The sequence below is a fragment of the Amblyraja radiata genome, unplaced genomic scaffold, assembly GCF_010909765.2.
Source record: "Amblyraja radiata isolate CabotCenter1 unplaced genomic scaffold, sAmbRad1.1.pri scaffold_511_ctg1, whole genome shotgun sequence".
NCBI lineage: Eukaryota > Metazoa > Chordata > Chondrichthyes > Rajiformes > Rajidae > Amblyraja > Amblyraja radiata.
In genome coordinates, this window is record NW_022630581.1 from 1,050 (window position 1) to 20,620 (window position 19,571).

At 46.2% G+C, this 19,571-nt stretch overlaps 1 long non-coding RNA gene across 1 annotated transcript; it reads left to right on the forward strand.

The window, feature by feature from the left end:
* The first annotated feature begins 1,426 nt into the window (after positions 1–1,426).
* On the forward strand, positions 1,427–18,661 carry LOC116970079. Its single transcript, XR_004411005.1, has 4 exons — positions 1,427–1,440; positions 1,926–1,928; positions 12,235–12,327; positions 18,629–18,661. It is a non-coding gene; the product is annotated as an uncharacterized LOC116970079 (long non-coding RNA).
* Positions 18,662–19,571: the final 910 nt, after the last annotated feature.

A 19,571-nucleotide genomic window follows, 5' to 3' on the forward strand; every position in this document is an offset into this window, starting at 1 on the left:
ATTCTATCACTGTGATAAATTATTAGAACCCCTGTCAACCCTTGATATTGTCAGATTTGATGAGATAATGGAGAAGGTAGGTGTCCTGTTATATGATTGGAGACTTTAATGGCGCATAATCCTTTATGGGGTAGTGATCACAGGGATAAAAATGGTGTTATTGTTGAAGAATTTCTAGACAAGTATGAGTTGGTATTGTTAAATGATGGAAGGCCGTCTAGGTATAATAGTGTGAGAAACACCTGCAGCCACATAGATTTATCAATTGCTTCATCAAATTTAGCAAGATTGGTGAATGGGATGTAATGGATAGATATACACTGGGTAGTGATCATTATCCAATTTTATGTAGGTTTGGTAGGGATTTGAGGAGAGAAGTGGAAAAGAAGTCCCTAGATATAACTTTTTCAGGCCAAATGGGATAAATTCCAGAGAAGGCTCAAAGTTTAGTTGGAGAGGTTAATAGTGAGGGTTCTGTAGATAGTTGGAATACTTCCATTATCTCATGATTCATGAGGCAGCTTGTTGTACTATTCCTGTGAAGCAGGAACCTAGGTCCCGTATGTCTGTTCCTTGGTGGAATAAAGAATGTAATGAAGCTGTAAGGAATAGGAATATAGCCTATCGAAAATTAAGAAAGTATCCAATTTTGGTCAATGCAATGGAGTACAAGCGGCTAAGGGCAGTAGCAAGACGAGTTGTAAAGGATGCAAAGAGGAATAGTTGGAGGAAGTTTTGTGGTACGCTAGGCCCGGAAACTCCAGTAAGGCATTTGTGGTCAGCTGTGCGTAGAATGTCAGGAGTATACAAAAGAAGTTTGTTACCAGTGTTGCAGAAGGGTGAGGTGGTAGCAGTCTCCAATAAGGAAAAAGCAGACATGTGTGTTGACAGTTTTCAAGCAGTGCATAGATCAGAGAGCATGGGAGTGGAGAGGTGTAGAAAGAGAACTGAGCTGATGGCAGTTAATCAGTGGAAGCTGGAGAGGAGTTTAGTAAATGATAATACCTTTAATCTGTTTTTTACCATAAAAGAGTTGAAGGATGCAATTATGTCTGGGGCAAATACCACCCCGGGGAGAGATAGGTTGTCGTATGAGTTATTTAAACATCTGGATGATATTGTACTTGATGAAATCTTAGCTTTGTTTAATACTGTGTGGGCAGAGGGTTATTTACCAAAGGAATGGAAACATGCAGTCGTGGTCCCTATTTTAAAACCAGGCAAAGAGGCATCTGACCCTAGTTCATATCGCCCTATAGCGCTCACAGCAGTGCTCTGTAAAATTATGGAGAGGATGGTAACCAACAGACTAGTTTATTTTTTAGAAACCAGAGGACTACTTGTTGATGTACAGAATGGCTTTAGGAATGGAAGGTCTACAATGGAGTCTGTATCAGTTTTGGATCAGGATATTAAAAGGGCATTTAGAAGCAAGGAACAGTAGTGAGTGTATTCCTTGATATTGAGAAGGCATATGATTCTTTGTGGAAGGAGGGATTAATGATTAAAATTTTTGACTTGGGAGTCAGGGGACGAATGTTCAACTGGATTAAGGATTTTTTATTGAATAGAACAATACAAGTAATGGTTGGTAGTGTCAGCTCAGAGACTGTAGAAATAGAGAATGGAACCCCGCAGGGAAGTGTTATCAGTCCAGTTTTATTTAATATCATGATAAACGACATATTTTGTAAATTAGAGAGAGGATTTGGTCTGTCTTTGTTTGCAGATGACGGGGCCATCTGGAAAAGAGGTCGTAATGTAGAGTTTGTTTTAAAACAGATTCAAAGAGTGTTAGTGTCTGTAGAGGAATGGGGGAACACATGGGACTTTAAAATCTCTGCCTCTAAGACTAAATATATGGTATTTGGTTTAAAAGAAAGTTACCTAAGTTAGGGCTGTATATGTATGGGTCTCTATTGGAGAAGGTAAAGGTTTTTAAGTTTTTGGGTGTTTGGTTTGAAGAGCGTATGACTTGGGCTGTGCATGTAGGTAAAATTGTGTTGAAGTGTGGAAAAGTTCTGAATGTTATGAGAAGTCTGGTTGGGTGTGAGTGGGGGGCCAACAGGGAGACAATGCTGCTAATTTATCAGGCCATGATCAGATCTTCTCTTGACTATGGGTGTTTTGTGTATGGGTCTGCGTCTAAAACTGTTCTGGCTAGGCTAGATGTGTTGCAGGTAAAGGCTTTGAGGCTTTGCTGTGGAGCCTTCAGGACTTCCCCAGTCCCTGCCCTGATTGTTGAAATGGGAGAAATGCCCTTATGGTTAAGGCGCATTAAGCTAGGGTTACATTACTGGGCTAAACTTTGTGGGTGTGATGATACCTTCCCAGCAAGGTGTTTGTTGCAAGAGGTTGATGATGGTAACAAATATAACACATTTTTTGTCATAAATCAGTAGGCTAAGAAGCTGGGTTTGGAACAAGGGGGTATTATAGAGCATACAATATGGCTACCTGTGCCCTATTGGGTTCTTCCTGAACTGTTTATTGAGCTTGCTTTTCTTCAGGAAAAAGATAAGCGCGAGGTGACTCCAAGAATAGTGGAATATCTTAATTCAATCAGTGAGAGCACTTTGATTGTTTTTACAGATGGATCTAAAGATCCAGTTAGTGGGAGAGCTGGGTTTGGAGTGTATGTGGAGCAGCTTGGGTTGAAGATTGGCCGGCGCATTTCTGATGGAAGCTCTGTTCTCACGACTGAATTAATGGCAATTCAATGGGCTCTATGGTGGATTGAGGAAGCCAGTTTTAGTGAAGTCATTATCTGTTCTGATTCTGCAGCTGCTCTTGAAACTTTAAGAGTAGGGAAATCTAAAGCTCGTCCTGACATTCTAAATGAAATCATGAGTGTGTTTTCTAGAATTGGGTTTGCGTGTAACATCACTTTTTGCTGGGTTCCCGGACATGCTGGGGTGAGGGGGAATGATCAGGTGGACCTCATAGCAAAGGAGAGTTTAAGAAGAGAAATAGATATCCATGTATTATTGGGGAGAGTGGAACTGAGAGAAATAATTAAAGAGGGCTTAACAAAAGAATGGCAGAGAGGATGGGAAATGGAAGTCAGGGGTAGACACTACTTTTCTATACAATCTGAAGTTAGGAAAATATGTTTCTGTACATCTTTGTCCCGTAGGGACTCAGTTAAACTGTGTAGAATGAGGTTGGGACACTGTGGGTTAAATTACTATTTGTGCATTGTAGGGAAACATGTTTCTGGCTTGTGTGAATGTGGGAGTAATGAGACAGTTAAGCATGTTTTCCTAGAATGTAAAAAGTACAGGGTAGAAAGAGAAGTATTGTTTGTTAGACTGACAGGACTTGGAGTTGAGGCTTTTTCTGTTTCATCTTTGTTTGGACACAGTGAGAAACATCAACTGATATCCAGGGCTGTTCTTCAATTCCTGCAAGTTACAGGACTGTATGTAAGGATTTAGTTCAAACTTTGACCTGTGGAGGGCAGTAATACGCTTAGCAGCGTCTACACTGCCGGAATCCTACAAGAAGAGGTTCAAAGCATCGCCATGCGGCGGGAGAGGCAGCAATGCAGCCAGTGATGCATGCATTCCCTTTAATGCAGCAGGGGGAGCATGCACAGGCGCCGGCAGGCGGTTCTCTCTCTCTCCATCTCCCCCTCTCTTTCTCTCTCTCTCCTCCTCCCCCCCTCTCCCCCCCCCCCCGCTTCTCCCCCCTCGCTCCCCCTCGTCCCCCCCTTCTCCTCTCCCCCCTCCCTCTCGTCCCCCTCCTCTCTCCCCCTCCCTCTGCTCCCCATCCCCTTCTCGCCTCCGCACCTCTCGCTCCCGCCCCCTCTCTCCCCCCCCCTCTGTCCCCCCCCGTCTCTCCCCCCCTCTCTCCCCCCCCCTCTCTCCCCCCCCTCTTCGCCCCCCGCCTCTCTACCCCCCCTCTCGCCCCGCCCCTCTCTACCCCTCTCCCCCCCTCTCGCTCGTCGCCCCGCTCTCCCCCCCCTCTCGCCCCCTCCGCCCCCCTCTCATCCCCCCCTCTCTCTCCACCTCACTCTCTCCCCGCCCCTCTCTACCCCCCCCCTCTCTCCCCCCCCTCTCTCCCCCCCCTCTCTCCCCCGCCTCTCTCCCCCCCCTCCCCTCCCCCCCCTCTCCCCCCCCCTCTCCCCCCCCCCTCTCCCACCCGCCTCTCCCCCCCCCCCTCGCACCCCCCCCTCTTCCCGCCCCCTCTCCTCGCCCCCCCCGCTCTTCCCCCCCTCTCTCCCGCCCCCTCCTCTCCCCCCCCCGCTCTCGGTCCGCCCCTCCACTCTCTTCCCCCCACATCGTCCCCCCCCCTCTCCGCCCCCCCTCGCCCCCCCCTCTGCCCCCCCTCTCTCTTCCCGCTCTCCTCACTCCCCCCCTCTCTCTCTGCCCTCCCCCCGCCCATCGGCCCTGCTCGCGCCGCCCTCTCTACCCCCCCCCCCTCTCTACCCCCCCCGCCCTCTCTCCCCCCCCCCCCCTCTCCCCCCTCCAAAAGTCAAGCGAAATTAAGATATAGAGAAGCGAGAACTGAAGGGAATACGGCAGCTAAAGTGCTTGGTAAACATTGAAAATATCGTGTTTGCTCACTGCATTTCATCAGGTAAGGCATTATTTGTGTGTTTTCTTGATTCCTTTGGTATCTAAAAATTCTCAGAAGTGATAAATCTGGCTGTAAATTTTTCTTTTGATGCGTTTTCATTTTGTATGTAAAAACCCAAGAGAACCATGGGCGATTTAAAAAAAATTACAGCCAGATTTATCACTTATAACCATATAACAATTACAGCACGGAAACAGGCCATCTCGGCCCTACAACTCCGTGCCGAACAATTATTTTCCCTTAGTCCCACCTGCCTGCACTCATACCATAACCCTCCATTCCCTTCTCATCCATATGCCTATCCAATTTATTTTTAAATGACACCATCGAACCTGCCTCCACCACTTCCACTGGAAGCTCATTCCACACCGCTACCACTCTCTGAGTAAAGAAGTTCCCCCTCATGTTACCCCTAAACTTCTGTCCCTTAATTCTGAAGTCATGTCCTCTTGTTTGAATCTTCCCTATTCTCAAAGGGAAAAGCTTGTCCACATCAACTCTGTCATCATTTTAAAGACCTCTATCAAGTCCCCCCTTAACCTTCTGCGCTCCAGAAAATAAAGACCTAACTTATTCAACCTTTCTCTGTAAATTAATTGTTGAAACCCAGGCAACATTCTAGTAAATCTCCTCTGTATTCTCTCTATTTTGTTGACATCCTTCCTATAATTGGGCGACCAAAATTGTACACCATACTCTCGCTGTGAAGGTGATTTGACTTGTTAGACAAAAATGCTGGAGAAACTCAGCGTGTGAGGCAGCATCTATGGAGTGAAGGAAATGGTTCTTGAGTCTGAAGAAGGGTCACGACCCGAATCGTCACGTATTCCTTCACTCCATAGATGCTGCCTCACCCGCTGAGTTACTCCAGCATTTTGTGTCTACCTTCGATTTTCCAGCATCTGCAGTTCCTTCTTAAACATTTAGACGACATTGTTGTCTCGTTTATTCCATTCCATTGCGGTTCTTACAAAGAACGTGTCCTTATAAATATCTGTCCTGGCCAATGGCATTTCTATTTGCAGATCATTTCTCTTTCCTGTCCTATGTGTTGAGTACGTTATGTATCTATCTGCAGTTAGGCCCACGGTTGGCAGGCATGGGTCTATGTTCACCCAAATCCTCTGTCCCAGAGAGGGAGAGAGAGGGAGAGAGCCAGAAAGAGAGAGAGAGAGAGAGAGAGGGGGGGGGGAGGGAGAGTGAGAGAGGGGGAGAGCGAGAGAGACAGAGAGAGAGACAGTGAGAGACAGGGAAAGAGAGAGACAGATAGAGGGCCACACAGAGAGAGCCAGACAGAGTGAGAGTGAGAGAGAGAAACAGACAGACAGAGAGAAACAGACAGACAGAGAGAAAGACAGAGAAAGAGAGTGAGAGAAAGAGAGACAGACAGGGTTATATATATATATATATATATATATATATATATATCTATAGAGGGAGAGATAGAGGGAGAGTCAGAGAGAGAGAGAGAGGGAGAGAGACAATGAGAGATACAGAGAGAGAGAGGGAGAGAGAGACAGATATAGACAGATATAGACACAGAGAGAGAGAGAGAGACAGAGAGAGAGACACAGTAAAGGAAACCGGCTGAAAATTAGCTGGTGTGACCAGTGTGGGGAGAGAGAGAGAGAGACGGACAGACAGAAAGAGACAGATAGGGACACAGAGCCAGAGAGAGAGAGAGAGAGGACGAAAGAGATACAGTGCGGACACAAGGCAGGGCTCGAAATTAATGGTTGCCCGGGTGCCATTGACCACTCAAAGCGCCGCCGGGCAACTAAATCAGATACTGGTTTGTACCGAAAATAGACACAAAAAACTGGAGTAACTCCGCGGGTCATGCAGCATCCCTGGAGAAAAGGAACGCGACGTTTTGTGTTGGCGGTGACGGCTGTATTGCGTGGGAAAGATACTAGGTGCGGGGTGAGGAAGGGTCACAGCGAATGACGGGCCCCGAACAGCAGCTCCATCTCCTCCTCCCGCCCTGATAAGGGCCGCTGCTTGCAAACCCGCGCTTTCAATGCAAACCCTCCCGCACGCCGAGGCCGGGAGGAGGGAGGGAGGGAGGGGGAGGCCTTGGCGTGCGGGAGGGTTTGTATTGAAAGCGCGGGTTTGCAAGCAGCGGCCCGTCATTCGCTTCGACACTTCTGAAGCAGCTGCACCATAGACCCTATAGCTATAGGATCTTTGAGCTGCACCGCTAGGCCCCGTTGGCTGGCGGAGGAGGGAGGCGGTGGCGAGGTGTATCCAACGGCCAAGGCAGCGGGGCGATGTTGTCCGAGGAGCGCTGACCCTCCTTCCTCCCCACCTCGCCCCCTTCTCTCTCTCTCTCTTGTACGCCCCCTCCACCCCCCCCCACTTATCCCGGGACCCCTCCTCTACATCCAGCACTGATCCCCATTACCGCCTCTATTCAGTCCCCACTGACATCACCTGTGCTCCCCTCCCCATCTCCCCCCCCCCCAATCTATTCATCCAGCGCTGATCACCCTATCCACCTCGCATTAATTCTCCTGCAACCCCCCCCCCCAATCCATCCTACACTGGTTCCCCAAATTCACCCTGTACTTACTCCTTTCCCATCCATCCTGCACCTCCTCCATCCATCCTGTACTGATTCCCCATCCATCCTGTACTAATCCACGCATTCATCCCGTACTGACCCACCTTCCATTTACCCTGCACCTGCCCCTCATTCATCCTGTATTGATCCCCCATTCATCCTGCACAGACCCTCCGATCCACACTGTACTGACCTCCCCCCCCCCCCCATTCATCCTGCGCTGATCTCCCTCCCATCCATCCTGTACTGATCCTTCCATTCAAGAAGAATGGGGGGAACAGTCTGAAGAAGGGTCTCGACCCGAAACGTTGCCTATTTCCTTCACTCCATAGATGCTGCCTCACCCGCTGAGTTTCTCCAGCACTTTTGTCTACCCCATCCATCCCGTACTTAACCCCCCCCCCCCATTCAACACCACTGACACCACCCCCCCCCCCCCCCCCCCCCCCCCCGTGCTCTCCCCTCACAATTTTACCTACTCCAACCAACACGTAATAATTCACCTGCCTCAATCCATCCATTCTGCACGACTGCCTTCTAACTTCTAATGGTCCAGGATTTATTGACACAGGTTGATCATACGCTGAATAATTCAACCACATTATTGTTTGGAAGTGGAAAGAACTAATATAAATTGCATTAATTGCAATGTGTAAAAAGAGTTGAGATACTGCCTTATAATAGTGCTGCATGTCATTGTGGGATATATCATGTCTTGATTGGTGAATGTTTAGTTTGTGACTTTATTTGAAGCTGAAATAATATGTGAATGCTTCATTGAGTATAATTCCGACTGGTAACTACGCACTTCGTCCGAGCACATTGTCGCACGCGTCATGCAAGCCATCTTAAATGACCACCTGTCAATTGGCAACCTAAAAAGCTGTCAAGGTTGCCCGGCTGGCAACAGGGAAAAAAGTTAAGCGAGAGCCCTGATAAGTGCAACGAGATTTGGGTATGCAGCTTCCATCCGACATCATAACTTAAGTAGTTACTAAAATTTAGGCTTAGATATTATCTGAATGGTGGCCGATTAGGAAAAGGGGAGATGCAACGAGACCTGGGTGTCATGGTACACCAGTCATTGAAAGTAGGCATGCAGGTGCAGCAGGGAGCGAAGAAAGCAAATGGTATATTACCATTCATAACAAAAGGATTTGAGTATAGGAGCAGGGAGATTCTACTGCAGTTGTACAGGGTCTTGGTGAGACCACACCTGGAGTATTGCGTACAGTTTTGGTCTCCTAATCTGAGGAAAGACATTCTTGCCATAGAGGGAGTACAGAGAAGGTTCACCATACTATTTCCTGGGATGGCAGGACTTTCATATGAAGAAAGACTGGATTGACTCGGCTTGTACACGCTAGAATTTGGAAGATTGAGGGGGGATCTTATAGAAACTTACAAAATTCTTAAGGGGTTGGACAGGCTAGATGCAGGAAGATTATTCCCGATGTTGGGGAAGTCCAGAACTAGAGGTCACAGTTTAAGGATAAGAGGGAAGACTTTTAGGACCGAGATGAGAAAATCATTTTTTACACGGAGAGTGGTGAATCTGTGGAATTCTCTGCCACGGAAGGTTGTTGAGGCCAGTTCATTGGCTATATATAAGAGGGAGTTAGATGTGGCCCTTGTGGCTAAAGGGATCAGGGGATATGGAGAGAAGGCAGGATACCGAGTTGGATGATCAGCCATGATCATATTGAATGGCGGTGCAGGCTCGAAGGGCCGAATGGCCTCTACTCCTGCACCTATTGTCTATGTTTCTATGATACCCCGAGAACATGGTTTGTACAAAGTACATTACAACAGCAAAATAGTCAAAACAGACTAAAGTGCAGATGTATCAAGTTTGCAATTTATCCCATCAGATAAAGCATAAAAATAAGTTTAATTTGACACCTAATTCACTTTCATATCTTCAGTATTAAAAACTGTTATGGCCATTTTCATACTGGGAAATTAGCATCTTGTTCCCTATTGCTTTACCATTGATTTAACTCAAAAGCTGTGATCGAGGACAGTCAAAAGCCCATAACTTTCTTAAAAATTAAGAGAACTGAATGAAATTTTCAGTTATTACTTGACTAAGGGGGACCCGTTGGGTTCCATGTTCACACGGGAGGGCTGGTCCCCCGACGCAATATTCCACCTCTCCACCAATTCCAATATTGGTGGTTAGTGGGGGCTCTCTGGAGTGCTGGTATGGGTTCTTGGGGTGGCAGCTCAGTCCCTCAATCCTGATCTACTGGCAGCTCACTCGAGGCTGGTGGGCTGGCAGTTGACATGACTATTCCTTGGAATTCCTTTTCAAGCAGGTTGCAAGGCCACCAAATTCAAGTGCAGTTTCCTACCACTTCAAGCAGGGTGCAAGGCCACCAAATGCAAATCCATGTTCCTACCATTTCAAGCAGGGTGCAAGGCCACCAAATTCAAGTGCAGTTTCTTACCACTTCAAGCTGGATCCAAGGCCACCAAATTCAAGTGCAGTTTCATACCACTTTCAGTAGGGTGCAAGGCCACTTCTGGGTTTTATAACCCCTCCCCCTCCCACCAGAAAAGGCGTGGCTTTCATGGCATGATTGACAGGAGAGAGATTCTCAACATTTTTTAAACACTAATAACACTTTTAATTTTCATTGATGGGAAGAATTCTCTGCACCTGCTCAGCGGAGGGGGACTGAGTAAGATGGCCAAAAATCACAGCCGCAAGTGGTAGCGTTTTATCTAAAATCAATATAGAGTGCAAACAGCAAATAAGTGCATTTGCAGTAGTGCCTTTCAACTTCAAGCCTAAGCATGCAAGCCACCATTTGCAGTAAGTAGTGCCTTTCAACTACAAGCCAAAGCACCCAAGCCACCATTTGCAGTAAGTAGTGCCTCTCAACTTCAAGCCAAAGCACCCAAGCAACCATTTGCAGTAAGTAGTGCCTTTCAACTTCAAGCCAAAGCTCCCAAGCCACCATTTGCAGTAAGTAGTGCCTTTCAACTTCAAGCCAAAGCACCCAAACAACCATTTGCAGGCAGTGCCTTTTTACTTCAAACAAACCATATTTTCATTTTCAAATCACATTAAGGGGACTCACAGTTGTGTTGACATTTGTTCAGTGTTATTCAGAGCTCAGAGAGATGTGACCCTTGGCCTCATCCATCTTCCAGAGACTGAGTGAGGCACACCACTTCCTGGTTTTATAGTCCCTCCCCCTCCCTCCAGCATGGGCAGCAGAGAGAATGGTGAATTTTTAAAAAACGTTAATATCTCTCTGATTTGTCATCGATGGGAAAAATACTCCGCACCCGTAAGGCGGAGGGGGGCTCTGAGCGAGGTGGCCAAAAATGACGGCCGTAGGTGGCAGCGTTCTGTCGGAAATCGCAGCACAGTGGGCCAAAAGCGGTCAAGATCAGAGTTTTAGTAATATATAGATAGATTGAAGCATTATGAAACAAATATGAAACAATCTTACTTGGATGACCTGAAATTAAAGCATATAATTAGTTAGTTACCTAATTGAAGTTAATCACAAAATTCAATTACTAGATCTAAACATTTATCCAATTCTTAAGAATAGATTAACTTTTTTAAATAGCCTAAGTGTCCAAATAACGTTGCCTATTTCCTTCGCTCCATAGATGCTGCACCCAAGAGTTTCTCCAGCATTTTTGTGTACCTTCGATTTTCCAGCATCTGCAGTTCCTTCTTAAACAAGTAAATACACATTGTTTTTATTACACTTGTAACAAATGGTAGTCATTTGTACTTGGCCAGATCACACACAGCGGTAAGATGAACAAAATATGTTTGATTTACATGCTAGAGGTTGCTTAAAGGTAGGGAGAGATCACCTGTCCACAGCTGGGATAGTTCAGGACCAGAAGTTGTACCATTTAATGTAGAATTGTATCTTTCAGCTATGATAATAGAGAATGTTTGCAAGATAGCAAAGGATAATCCCTGTCTGTTGAGGATGAATCAGTTGGAGAGCTGAGTGCTGAGAGGAACTGATGTTTGGTCAACAATTCACTAGTTCAATATGTGACTGTACAATGAAATTCTTAAAGCACATATTACACATGCAGGCTTCGCCATTTTCAAAGTCCAAATCTCTTGATGTCCTGGTGCAGTTCTTGTGAACCGACCTCCCTCTCCTCACCCATCTTTGTGTCCCGTGGGGCGACTCCACCTACCTTGACGGGCTGTAGGCATGAACCCAGTTCATCCTCCTACTGGGCTACTCCTCGCGCCTGACGTCTCCAGCTCTCTCTCAGTAACGCCGTCCGATGAACCTTTGGGCGGGTTTGGGCAGCGGAGTCGGGATATGGGGAGAAGGCAGGAACGGGGTACTGATTGTGGATGATCTGCCATGATCACAGTGAATGGCGGTGCTGGCTCGAAGGGCCGAATGTCCTACTCCTGCACATATTGTCTATTAGAAACAGACAATAGGTGTAGGAGTAGAGGCCATTCGTCCCTTCGAGCCTGCACCGCCATTCAATATGATCATGGCTGATCATCCAACTCAGTATCCTGTACCTGCCTTCTCTCCATACCCCCGATCCCTTTAGCCACAAGGGCCACATCTAACTCCCTCTTAAATATAACCAATGAACTTGCCTCAACTACCTTTTGTGGCAGAGAATTCCACAGATTCACCACTCTCTGTGTAAAAAATGATTTTCTCATCTCGGTCCTAAAAGGCTTCCCTCTTATCCTTAAACTGTGACCCCTTGTTCTGGACTTCCCCAACATCGGGAACAATCTTCCTGCATCTAGCCTGTCCAACCCCTTAAGAATGTTGTATGTTTCTATAAGATCCCTCCTCAATCTTCTAAATTCTAGCGAGTACAAGCCGAGTCTATCCAGTCTTTCTTCATATGAATGTCCTGCCATCCCAGGAATCAGTCTGGTGAACCTTCTCTGTACTCCCTCTATGGCAAGAATGTCTTTCCTCAGATTAGGAGACCAAAACTGTTTGGAAGGGGTGGTTTCCACATCTCCGCTGCACTGTAATGCTGTTTGTTGGTTTACAAGGCAATGTATTCTTTCACATTCAATTGTCACCTGATGGTTCTGTTAATATTGTTTATTCCAGAGCTACAGAGTTTGTGAACGCCTGTCGACATCATGTCTGAAGGTGGTGACTAGGGAGGTGATTCAGTGGCCACTACATCAAAGGAACACAAAGGTTTGTGAGCTTTCTGTGACATATATATGATGCCCTGTCAATAGGTTGTAGAGCTGATGCAAGAAATTATGTTTTTAGATTAGATTAGATCCTTTATTTGTCATTCAGACCTTTCGGTCTGAACAAAATGTTGTTGCCTGCAGCCATACATATAATAATAAACAACAAAAACACACAATAAACACAAATTAACATCCACCACAGTGAGTTCACCAGGCACCTCCTCACTGTGATGGAGGCAAAAGTCTTAAAGTCACTGTCTCTTCCCCCCCTTATTCTCCCTCTGCGCTGAGGCGATCCAGGCCTGCGATGTTGTTACCCCACTGGGCGATGGTAAGTCCGCAAACGGGCCGGTTCAGCTCCGCGGCTCGGGGTGGATCTAAGCTGCCGCCCTCCAGTCCAGCAGATGCAGCTGTTGCTGCGGGAGCTCCAGAAAACAGGCACCAACCTGTGACCGGCAAGCTCCCGACGATGTCGTCCACTGGCCCGCGGTCAAGCCCCAGATTCAGGTCGCCGTCGCCGCCTCAGCCACCGGAGCACCATCTGAGCCCCAAGTCGGGCCGCCCTCACCGGAGCACCGTCTCAGCCGAGTCGTGCCGCTGCCATCGGAACGCCGCCACAGCTCCGAATTTGGCCAGCCTCGCGTTGGTAAGTCCTGGCTGGCTCTGCTTCTGGAGCCACAAGGTCGGTCGCAGCTGGAGGCCTCCAGCTCCGCCATTAGGCCTCAGCGCAGACAGAGGCAGAGAAGGGGGGGATACGACAAAAGAGTCGCATTCCTCCGAAGGAAGAGACAGAAAACCATGTTCCCCCCACACACATAACACAACCTAATAAACTAAAATTTAACTAAAACAAGACAAAAAAAAGAACAAAAAAGTAAAAACAGACGGACTGCAGGCGAGCCGCAGCCGTTCAACAGCGCCGCCACTTCTGGATTCACACAGAAGTGGGAATAGGGAAGGGGCTGAGCACAGAGAGTTGACATCTACAGGACATCACAGTCACAGGTGGGTGGATGCAGGAATTGTGTGATAAATCAGCCCTCTTTTTCAAGAAAGATGACTTAAATCATGCTAGTCTCTGCTGGTAATTGACATATTAATTTCCGAGCAATAACCTGATGAATTTCCTCTGCAACGTCACCAGTGCAAAGGCATCCTTCCCACAGTATGCGGATCAGAATTGCACACACTCCTCCAACTTAAGGCTTAATCAACTCCCTGTATCAAGGCTTAATCGCCTCCCTTCACTTGCGTTCTGGGGCCAAGGAAAGAGCGTTCACGTCGCGGCCCTGTTTCAACCAATCTTTCCACCACCACGCACAAGAAGCACAAGAAGCGCAAGACAGACACCATTGTGCAGATGCCGAGAAGTGTGCTCAGCTCTGGCTGAACAACTTCTAATCTTGTGTGTGGACTCGATAAGAAGAAGAACTTGCGTTCTAGGCTGCAGCTAATGACAAGAATGCTAAATGCTGTCTGTGTGTGTGCTGCTGGCTTTAGAGATTCTTAGAATAAAGGGGAGGTCATTTAAGATTGAGGTGAGAAGAAACGTTTCCACCCAGAGAGTTGTGAATTTGTGGAATTCCCTGCCACAGGGGGCAGTGGAGGCCAAGTCGCTGGATGGATTTAAGAGAGAGATAGATAGTGCTCTAGGGGCTAGTGGAGTCAAGGGATATGAGGAGAAGGCAGGCACGGGTTATTGATAGGGGACGATCAGCCATGAATGGCGGTGCTGGCTCGAAGTGCCGAATGGCCTCCTCCTACACCTATATTCTATGTTTCTATCCATATAACCATATAACCACATAACAATTACAGCACGGAAACAGGCCATCTCGGCCCTACAAGTCTGTGCCGAACAACTTTTTTTCCCTTAGTCCCACCTGCCTGCACTCATACCATAACCCTCCATTCCCTTCTCATCCATATGCATATCCAATTTATTTTTAAATGATACCAACGAACCTGCCACCACCACTTCCACTGGAAGCTCATTCCACACCGCTACCACTCTCTGAGTAAAGAAGTTCCCCCTCATGTTACCCCTAAACTTCTGTCCCTTAATTCTGAAGTCATGTCCTCTTGTTTGAATCTTCCCTATTCTCAAAGGGAAAAGCTTGTCCACATCAACTCTGTCTATCCCTCTCATCATTTTAAAGACCTCTATCAAGTCCCCCCTTAACCTTCTGCGCTCCAGAGAATAAAGACCTAACTTATTCAACCTATCTCTGTAACTTAGCTGTTGAAACCCAGGCAACATTCTAGTAAATCTCCTCTGTACTCTCTCTATTTTGTTGACATCCTTCCTATAATTGGGCGACCAAAATTGTACACCATACTCCAGATTTGGTCTCACCAATGCCTTGTACAATTTTAACATTATATCCCAGCTTCTATACTCAATGCTCTGATTTATAAAGGCTAGCATACCAAAAGCTTTCTTTACCACCCTATCTATATGAGATTCCACCTTCAAGGAACTATGCACGGTTATTCCCAGATCCCTCTGTTCAACTGTATTCTTCAAATCCCTACCATTTACCATGTACTTCCTATTTTGATTTGTCCTGCCAAGGTGTAGCACCTCACATTTATCAGCATTAAACTCCATCTGCCATCTTTCAGCCCATTTTTCCAAATGGCCTAAATCACTCTGTAGACTTTGGAAATCCTCTTCATTATCCACAACACCCCCTATCTTGGTATCATCTGCATACTTACTAATCCAATTTACCACTCCTTCATCCAGATCATTGATGTACATGACAAACAACAAAGGACCCAACACAGATCCCTGAGGCACCCCACTAGTCACCTGCCTCCAACCCGACAAACAGCCATCCACCATAACCCTCTGGCTTCTCCCATTCAGCCACTGTTTAATCCATCGTGCTATTCCTGCATTTATACCCAACAGTTGAACCTTCTTAACCAACCTTCCATGAGGAACCTTGTCAAAGGCCTTACTAAAGTCCATATAGACAACATCCACTGCTTTACCCTCGTCAATTTGCCTAGTAACCTCTTCAAAAAATTCAAGAAGATTAGTCAAACATGACCTTCCAGGCACAAATCCATGTTGACTGTTCCTAATCAGACCCTGTTTATCCAGATGCTTATATATATTATCTCTAAGTATCTTTTCCATTAATTTGCCCACCACTGAAGTCAAACTAACAGGTCTATAATTGCTAGGTTTACTCTTAGAGTACTCTTAGAGTTATCCATTTGTATATAGATAAAAATGCTGGAGAAACTCAGCGGGTGAGGCAGCATCTATGGAGCAAAGGAAATAGGCGACGTTTCAGGTCGAGACTCTTCAGACTGATGTGAGGGTGGGGGGGAAGAAGAAAGGAAGAGGCGGAGACAGTGGGCTGAGGGAGACCCGGGAAGGGGAGGAGAAAGCAGGGACTACCTGAAATTGGAGGTCAATGTTCATACCGCTGGGGTGTAAACTGCCCAAGCAAATTATGAGGTGCTGCTCCTCCAATTTACCGTGGGCCTCATTCTGGCCATGGAGGAGGCCCCGGATAGAAAGGTCGGATTGGGAATGGGAGAGGGAGTTGAAGTGCTGAGCCACCGGGAGATCAGGTTGGTAGTAGCGAACCGAGCGGAGGTGATCGGCGAAGCGATCGCCAAGCCTGTGCTTGGATTTGTACGGGTGTTTCTCAGTGGTCTCAAGGCACTTGTCCTTCATGGTGAATATGCTGGTTTTATTTATCCTTCCAACAGGTGACAATGTGCCCTCATCAGGATTAAACTTGAATTGTCACTTCACCATCTAACATGTTGACTAATCATCCACAAATACTGGTTCAAATCCAGTTGGGGTGGTAGAAATGCTTTGTCAAGTGATCAGAATTCTGGCAGATAACTGCAAGGCCAAAATCAGGAATACTTGGAACAAAATTATCCGATTATCTCAAAGTAACAAGCATCCAAATTTTATATTTGACTAGACTAAGTTGGGTCCCAGCGTCACACAGGAGGACTGGTCTGCCAACGCAATATTCCACCTCTCCACCAATTCCAATATTGGTGGCCAGTGGGGGGGGGGGGTGGTGGTTTCTGGAGCACTAGTATGGGTGTTGTGGGCTGAAGGGACTGGTTTCCAGCGGGCTAGTATGGACATTGTGGGCCGAATGGATTCTTGGGCTGGCGGCTCAAGCCTGGTGTGCTGGCAGGTTACTCACAGCTGGTGGGCTGGCAGTTGACTCACAGCTATTCCTTGAAATTCCACCAGGCAGGGTGCAAGGCCACCAAACTCAAGTGACCTTTTCAATAAGGCAATGCAGCTTCTGGATTTTCAAACCAAAGGCAACTTTAGCATTTTCAAACCAAAACACACTTTTGCATTTTCAAACCACATTAAGGGCCCCCACAGGTCAGTAAAACCACACAGTTTAGTACATAGAAAATAGGTGCAGGATTAGGCTATTCGGCCCTTCGAGCCTGCGCTGCCATTCAATATGATCATGGCTGATCACCCAACTCAGTATCCCATACCTGCCTTCACTCCATACCCCCTGATCCCTTTAGCCACAAGGGCCACATCGAACTCTCTCTTAAATATAGCCAATGAACTGGCCTCAACTACCTCCTGTGGCAGAGAGTTCCACAGATTCACCACTCTCTGTGCAAAATTAAGATTTTCTCATCTCGGCCCTAAAAGACTTCCCTATTATCCTTAAACTGTGACCCCTTGTTCTGGACTTCCCCAACATCGGAATTAATCTTCCTGCATGTAGCATGTTCAACCCCTTAAGGATTTTGTAAGTTGTAAGTAAATGTGTGTTCCGTGTTATTCACAGCTCAGACTGAGAGTCGTGACCTGTCGCTCCCCCATCTTGCAGAGAACTGAGGCACCTCCACACTTGCGGGTTTTATAGACCGTCCCCCTCCCACCAGAAGGGCTGTGGCCTTCATGGCGTGATTGACAGGAGAGAGAATCTCAACATTTAAAAAATATTAATACATCTTTTATTTTTCATCGATGGGAAAAATCCTCGTCATGCGCAGCAGAGGGGGATTCTGAGTAAGGTGGCCAAAAATCACAGCCGTACGTGGTAGCGTTTTTTATTATATCAATATGCAGCGCAAACAGGAAGTGATCAAGATCAGAAGTTTAATTATATGTAGATAAATGGAGATAACATAGCACCAGATTCAAGGATTGCTTCTTTCACGCTCTTATCCAGGGGTGGGGAACATGCGGCCTTCTAGGACGTTAAGTGTGGCCTTTTGAATGAATCCAAATTTTGCAGAACATGTCCTTTTATTTTTATTAATATGTTTTTGTTCGTCTTTTATTAGTTTTAGTTGTGATGAAATTAACACATTAGTTGTGTTAAAATGAACGTATGTTGAGCAAGTTAGGTCTTTATTCTTTGGAGCGCAGAAGGTTAAGGGGGGACGATAGAGGTCTTTAAGATGATGAGAGGGATAGACAACGTTGACGTGGATAAGCTTTTTCCATTGAGAGTAGGGAAGATTCAAACAAGAGGATTTGAGAATTAAGGGACAAAAGTTTAGGGGTAACATGAGGGGGAACTTGTTTTCTCCGAGAGTGGTAGCTGTGTGGAATGAGCTTCCAGTAGAAGTGGTGGAGGCAGGTTCAATTTTATCATTTAAAAATAAGTTGGATAGGTATATGGACGGGAAAGGAATGGAGGGTTATGGTCTGAGTGCAGGTAGATGGGACTAGGTGAGAGTAAGTGTTCGGCACAGACTAGAAGGGCCGAGGGCCTGTTTCCGTGCTGTAATTGTTATATGGTTATTTAAAATACCAAAGAGTAAAAGAAGATTCAACTAAATAATCCTCCCCGCATGGAAAATGCTTTCTTGCTTTTCGGTTACTTATTGCTGCGATTCTACATTCTCCCATGTAACTCAAATCAAGACGCCCTTAAGGTCACAAATGACGGATACCCATCTAGAACATCAGCTTAAACTGCGTACTTCCATGTTTCAACCAAATATTCAAATGCTTTCCCACAAAAAAGCAGTAACAACAAAGTCATTAAAAGCTTAGTTAACTTTAGAATTAACAACATGTTTCATTTTCTTGAAGTTAGTACATAGTAGTTAGATTTTTACCAAATAATGTGCGTTTTGAAGTATATCTAATTGAAGTTTGCGGCCTTATTAGGTTACAGCTAACTTAAAGCGGCATTCCAACATGAAAAGGTTCCCCACCCCTGCCCCAGAATGTCAACTCGGATTGCTGCCAGCTATTCCAAACCTGTGATTTTCTCAATTAGAAATTTCTCTACAACCTACAATTAATGGGGTTCTTTCAGGTAGGAAATTAACTCGAGTGGGCTAGATTTTCAAAGCATTTAGGCCAGGCTCCTCATTAAAGAACGATGGTGAGAACACACGGAACAATGACCGAAAAGCAGAGTGGGATTGAGATGGGATGTGAACCCGCTGAAGAGGAAAGGGAACAAGGTCAGTCCAGTTGGAGAGGAATAGGAGACGTGGTTCACCTCCCTGGAACTGACCCAAGTGGTGAAATCCATCACGGCCGAGATTCATCAAACAAGGAATCATTGAGTCTCATCCAAGGGGCAGGTGAGTGAAATGGAAGGGGAGTGGATGGTGAAGACTGTAGGAGCTGGGAAGAGAAAAAAACAAAGGGCTTAGAGCGAGGGGAAACAGGAGAGAGGAATAGTGGTGGAGGAGTGTGATTCTGACGAGGTTCGTGACAAGTAGTATTCTGCAAGGATCAGTTCTGGAACCTCTGCAATTTCTAAACATGTCCAAGATTTGGACAAAAACGTAGGTGGTCGAGTTAGTAAGTAACAATAGAACTCTTTGCAGAATTGTGGATCACGAGGAAAGCTGTCAAAAGATCCACTAGAATACACATCAGTTAGAAATATGGTCTGAGTTAAGGCAGACAAAGACTGGATTGTTTTATCTGAGTAATGAAGGCTGAGAGGAGGCCAAACAGAAGTATAGAATATAAGGGGCATAGATATGGTCAGTCTTGTTCCCAGGGTGGGGATGTCTCTGACTGGAGCGAGGAATGTTTAAAGGGGAGAGTCTGGACAAGTTTTTACGCAGACTTTGGTCAGTTCCTGGAAGGTCCTGCATGAGGAGGTGGGGGAGACGCTGTTTAGACTGACACAGTTATGGATTAGATTAGATTAGATTAGATTCGTTTTATTGTCATTCAGACCTTTCGGTCTGAACGAAATTTTGTTTCCCTGCAGTCATACATATAATTTAAAAAATGGC